The following is a 6,017-nucleotide window of genomic DNA, read 5'->3' on the forward strand; positions in this document are numbered from 1 at the left end:
TTTTTGACTGCGGGGCGAGTGCGGGGCGATTAGCGATCGATCGTGGCTTGTTGCGTGGTTGGTAGCGTTAAACACAGAATGATTAAGGGCCATTAGATTTTGATGATGAATGGGTGTGATTGTTTGGATCTGCCCCTTTCTTTCTTTTATAGTAGTAGTAGAGTAGTAGATAACAAAGCGTCAAGGATGGCCTGCCGCCTTCGAATATTGTACTTCATTCAAGAGGCAACACGAATCATTGTGTCTCATCACCTAACATTCCCAATAACAGAGAAGAAAAATGGCTCAGCACGCAAATGTAGAAAGCTGTTGCTACAAAAAGGATCCATCCACTGAAGAGCGAAGACACACACACACAGACAAACAAACAAATTGCTCCCACACAGCCTTTCTTGCCCTAAAAAACCCCACCCAACTAATTCTTCCTGAGTCGGAGGAGATGATGGAGGCGGCTATGGCACTGCAGTTCGCTCCGCGATTGGAGCCGCAGGCGGGCTCATCAGCAGCGTGGTGAATAAGCTCTCCGATAAATTGGTGGAGGCATATGTTGCCAGTACCGAGCTCGGCCTCAACTACAACAACATAAAACAGGATCTCATGTTGACGCACGGGCTGCTGCATGACGCCCAGAGGAGGGGCCTGAGCGACAATCCCGGTCTGCAGGGGCTGGTGGAGCAGCTCAGCAGCAAGGCCGACGAGGCTGAATACACCCTGGACGAGCTCCACTACATCATCATCCAGGACCAGCTCGACGGCACTCAGTATGCGGTGCCGGATCTGGGCGATGGCCTTCGCGGTCAAGCTCAGCATGGTGGTCATGCTGTTAGCCACACTGTCGGTAGTTGGCTTCCCTGCTTTTCTTGTTGCCGTAAAGAAGAAGATGATTGTGCTGCTGTTACCAAGAACCCACATAATACAACCAACCCTGGTAATGGTAATGATGCTCCAGTTCCAGTTGATAAGCTTCCGTTTGACAGAGTGGCCATGTCAAAGAAAATTAAGTCTGTGATAGAGGAAATACATTCCCTGTGTGATCCTGTCTCCAAATTGCTCAACATAATTCCACACCATGGTAGCACAACAGGTGTGACCCTGACACGGTCTCCCATGGGATCAATCACTACCCAACATACACTTTACGGAAGAGAATCTATTTTCAAGAAAACACTAGATGGTATCACCTGTGGTACATATCATTCGGAAACCAGCCTTTCTGTTCTTCCTCTAGTTGGTCCAGGGGGTATTGGAAAGATAACTTTCACACAACACCTCTATAGTGATAAAAGAATAGAAGAACACTTTGATGTTAAGGTTTGGGTGTGTGCATCAACTGATTTTGATGTCTTTAAGCTCACCAAGCATATCCATGACGGCATACTTGGAACTGAAAAAGAAGAAAGCAACACAAGTGCAAATCGAACAACCAGCTTGAACAGGCTTCAAGAATCTATTGCCAGGAAATTGAAGTCCAAAAGGTTTTTGATTGTCTTTGATGATATATGGGAATGCAACAGTGAGGGTTGGGAAAACTTGTTAGCACCATTCATCAATGGCGACACCAAGGGCAACATGGTTCTTGTTACAACTAGATTTCCATCTAAAGCTGAAATGGTGAAAACAACCAACCCAATAGCACTGGAAGGTCTGGAGCCTCAGGTCTTCTTCATATTTTTAAGCATTCATATTTGGTGGACACAAACCTAAGGATTACAAAGATGACTTAATTGGTGTTGCAAGAAATATTGCCAATAAACTAAAGGGTTCGCCTCTAGCAGCCAAAACAGTAGGTCGGTTACTGAAGAAGGAACTTTCTCGGGAACATTGGATTGGAGTTCTTTAAAACAATGAATGGCAAAAACAAAAAATTGCAAACGACATCATGCCATCCCTAAGTATCAGCTATGATTACCTTCCTTTCCATCTGAAAAATGTTTTCCTTATTTTTCCCTATTTCCTGAAGATTATAGGTTTAGTAACTTAGAGATTACATATTTCTTGATTGCATTAGGAGTCATAGACAAAGATGAGAACTGCATGGAAGAATTAGTGGATAATGGTTTTCTCATAAAGGAAGTTGATATTAGGGAGAATCAATACTATGTGATGCATGATTTATTGCATGATCTATCTCGAAGTGTTTCATCACAAGAATGCCTAAACATATGTAGTTCAAATTTGAGAACCGATATCATCCCACGAACCATACGACACTTATCTGTCACCATGAAATTTGGATGTGACAAGAATTTTAGGAGAGAGGTGATTAAATTGAGGAGCAAGATAGACATTAAAAATTTGCGGGCCTTGATGGGATTTTTGGAGAATATGATGAAACATCATTGACGCATACAGGACCTCACGGTTAAACCACGTCGACATCACACTCCCCTTTAATAATAGTGATGAAATAGGATAGAACAAAAAGAAGATCCTCTACTAGCATTAATATATTGCCCGGCCGTATACAATCAGCTATACGTCCAAACAAAACAACCGGAAGCACCTTTCAAAAGAAAAGAAAAAATCTGTGATTGGATAGTTAGGAGAAGGGTCCGAATAACTGTCACACGTGTGGCGTCGACAGGAACCCGCCCGCACGCCTCGTGTGGCATGGACGGGAACAGGCCCACACGACCACGTCCGCGCGCACAAACGCACGGCCCGCACGTCCGTGCCGTGCCAACCCCGCCCGTACTGCCCCGTCCGGGCAAGCCGGCCGCTGCCCGCACGACCAACCAGTTCCCGGCCTCTGATCCATCCCCTCCCTCGTCTGCCGCCATCGTCCCGCGCCTCTCGAACCCTGATCTCCGTCGCCGGCCTTCTCTGGTTGCCATGGCAAACGGAGCAGATCCGTAGGGCACTCCCACCTCAAAAACACACCCCAACCCTCCCCACCCCCAGCCCCAAACTCCAACCAAGCCATCCGGAGACGATCATCCAAAAACCAGGTGAAAAACACCCGATCTCAACCTTCTCATCCTTAAGGCTGAAAATCTCCTGATCTTGTGCTGGATCTATGCTATAGGGGTAGAACACTACATGGTTCAGTGTGTAGTCGCAATAGCCAGGCAGAGTACACCAGATCTGCCATGTACTACGTTTGAAATTGACTTAATTTCCTAGTTTAATTGACGCAAGTAGTTGGGTATGAAAAATGGATGAGTAGGAATCACTAAAGAAAGGACACGTGGGGCAAAATTTTGGAATGAAGAGGGCTGGAAGAAATTAATTGCCACTTGTGTATGGCGACAGTTGCCACCTTTCGTTGTCAGTGGTTGCCACCTATTATGACCCGTCGTTTGCCAGCCATATCTTCTGTGTGCAAAGCAGCAGAAGAATACAATTCTTGTTGATTGTTGATGCCTTCTTGTTCATGCAGAGATTGAGAACACATTGGAAAAGAAGGGAGACATGGAAAAGAATGAATCACGAAGGCGACGCTGGTGATTGGGGTTCTCGAAGGCCAGAAACAGCCCCTTGGGATGCAACAGAGTACAATCAGCTCATCTCTTCAGGGCCGTTGCTGCCACTACTAGAACAGTATGCAGGCATAGGTATGATGCGTTCTAACAAAAACAAGAGAAAAGTTGCCATCTTTGCGACGATGAAGATGACATTCTACTTATGTCGTACACTGTCATTTTTTAGGAGGTTCTTATGACCAAAACACAATTAGGGAGGCCCCGTGGAAAGTTCAATCGCAAGGCGCTAACACTGACAAATGTACGGGCAGCCAACTTCAACTAGCTTGTATGGATAATCAAGGTAATGCGAAAACAACAAAAAGAGCGCATACTGCTGTAGACATGAAAAATGAACATGCAAAAAAACTGGCAAAAGGACCCACGAGTTACCGCGGGTGAAAATGCAGAGCCTTCATGCACCGCGTGGCATCAGGCACCACCAATGTACCTGCCATCGACGTCATACACAGGTCAGTCCATAAAAAAGGTAAAGTTGCGGATGATCAATTAGCAGAAGGAGCATAGTTGGCAACTACAATTGCCATGACTGGTAATCTACAATTGCTATGTATTAGAAAACTGCATTTGACATCCCTGCACAACTGTTGTTGCTATCCATGGACACCTGCAGTTGCCAGGGGAGAACAACTGCAGTTGCCATGCCAGTGCAACTACATTTGCCATGTCATGGCACTGCAGCTGCCATGGAGGAACAACTGCGGTTGCCATGCCGATGCAAATACATTTGCCTTGCCAATAAAACTGCAGTTGCCACATTAGGGGCAACTGCAGTTGCCGTGCTAGCACAAAATATAGTTGCCATGAGTTTGACCAACCACTACTATGCACACAGGTTATTACGCTGGTGGTACCCCGGCAAACGTCTCATGGCAAGCTTCACAAATTGTAGGTGGGGTTCGTCATTTTGGTGTCACAGGCCACACAGGAAGGTCGAATGCAGCACACCAAGGTAAGGGAAAAAAACTGAACCACGAAAACAACAGTACATTTGATATTTGAAGTTACTTGCATGCAAAAACAAAATAGTTGCCAGGTTTGTTGAACAATAGCTGCCATCACTGGACAGCTATAGCTGCCGTGCATGCCCACGCGCAGACTCACGGCTTGCTGTTTGAAAATGATGTCGTGCAAAATCACTCGTAGATGGTGTGATCCGTTGAGATACACATGTTATTCAAACAAAAAACTTAAATCTCGTACCTGTTTTTCCTATTATAGGGCCTACAACTATAGTTAACAGCAGCGCGGGGACATCTACTGCAAGGAGCTCTGAGCGTACGGAAGACGCGTTCCACCAGCCAACAGACACTCATGCCGCAGACAATTTCGAGTCACAGTCGGGAATGGCAATCATTCCAGCAATACAGACAAGCACCCCTTTGAACACAATCACTGACAACACTCAAGTAGAAGGAACTGCCACCGATATTAAAGTGAATGATGAAACTGACGACGAGGCAGAAGGTGATGAAGATGGTGGGCAATCAGAGATCGTGGTACCTCAGCCACCGTACATTGGGCAGAGATTTGAATCATTCGAAGAAGCAAAGGAATACTACCAGACATATGCAAAGTTCCATGGATTTGCGGTCAACACCGAGTACCATAGGAAAATTAAGAAAACTAATGAGTACAGCAGAGGTGAGATGAGGTGCCACAAGGCACGGAGGAACAAGAAGATGAAAGGTGTTGCGCCTGTCGTTCCGGAACGAAAAAGAGGAATCATTCTCAAGACGGGATGCCCTGTCCGGTGTAAGCTAAACGTAGATGGAACACAGTATGTGGTAACTGAATATTTTGACGAGCACAACCACAATCTCATAAAGAAGTTCGACCTGGTCAAATTTCTGACCGCCCACAAAGGATTCACCCCAGTCGAAAGGCAATTCGTAAAGCTGCTACATGACTGTAACGTCGGGCCATCGAGAATGGTCCAGATACTATCACTCATCCATAGCAAAAAGGGGAAACTGAGTAGCATGCCCTACATACCAGCTAACGTCACAAACCTACAGGCCAAGTACCGTAGAGAGAGCAGGCTGGCTGACATAGAGGCTACAACTGCCTACTTCGATGAGAAAGCAAAGAAAGATCCAGATTTCTTCTATAGGATAAGGTTGGACGATGAGGACCGTGTCAGGAATATGTATTGGGTGGATGGTGCTGCAAGGAGAGCCTACAAACATTTTCGAGATTGCATTTCATTCGACGCGACGTACCTCATCAATATGTACAAGATGCCATGCGCTCCGTTCATAGGAATAAATAACCACAATCAGTCGTTGCAGTTCGGCTGCGGGCTCGTTCGGAACGAAGACATGGATGGGTACGTCTGGTTGTTCAAGACGTTCTTGGAGTGCATGGATGGACTTGCTCTGATGAACATAATAACAAACCAGGATTTTAGCATGCGTGCAGGCATAGAGGAGGTCTTTCCGTTGGCAGTGCACATGCACTACAGGTGGCACATAATAAAGAAGGATGAGGAGACACTAGGACCGTTCTTTGCTGACCGTCCAGAGCTGCACAAGG

The 6,017-nt window shown here is 46.0% G+C and overlaps 1 pseudogene; it reads left to right on the forward strand.

The window, feature by feature from the left end:
* LOC119339703 overlaps positions 1 to 4,244 on the forward strand; it is a 40,332-nt pseudogene extending 36,088 nt beyond the window's left edge.
* The last annotated feature ends 1,773 nt before the right edge of the window (positions 4,245 to 6,017 follow it).

The sequence above is a fragment of the Triticum dicoccoides genome, chromosome 7B, assembly GCF_002162155.2.
Source record: "Triticum dicoccoides isolate Atlit2015 ecotype Zavitan chromosome 7B, WEW_v2.0, whole genome shotgun sequence".
Taxonomy (NCBI): domain Eukaryota; kingdom Viridiplantae; phylum Streptophyta; class Magnoliopsida; order Poales; family Poaceae; genus Triticum; species Triticum dicoccoides.